We start from the raw sequence: 353 nt of genomic DNA on the forward strand, positions 1-353 counted from the left end.
TCAGACCTAAATGTGAAAAGCCAACAAGGCGCATCAGCTGCAGTTCCTGGATGACTTAACGGCAACTGCACCTGTTTATTTCGATGTGTCAGTAACCGTAAAACATCTATCGGAAGGAATGCATCACAAAAACATGTCACTCCAGCAAGACCGTGGACGAAGCCCGGCATGTGCAGGTCCCCCGCACAGGACCGGGGCGCGGGTAGCGACTAACGGCTCGTCAGCGCCTCTGGGGACAGCCGAGTCTAAGGCGCGCCTTTGCCCGCAGACGACGCTTCCACGTCGCTCGGACCGCGACCCGAGCAGGCCTCGCCGGCACCGGCCCACCGGGAGACCCGCGGCCTACGGCGGGC

The sequence above is a fragment of the Haliaeetus leucocephalus genome, unplaced genomic scaffold (genome assembly GCF_000737465.1).
Source record: "Haliaeetus leucocephalus isolate CR32 unplaced genomic scaffold, Haliaeetus_leucocephalus-4.0 Scaffold984, whole genome shotgun sequence".
Classification (NCBI taxonomy): domain Eukaryota; kingdom Metazoa; phylum Chordata; class Aves; order Accipitriformes; family Accipitridae; genus Haliaeetus; species Haliaeetus leucocephalus.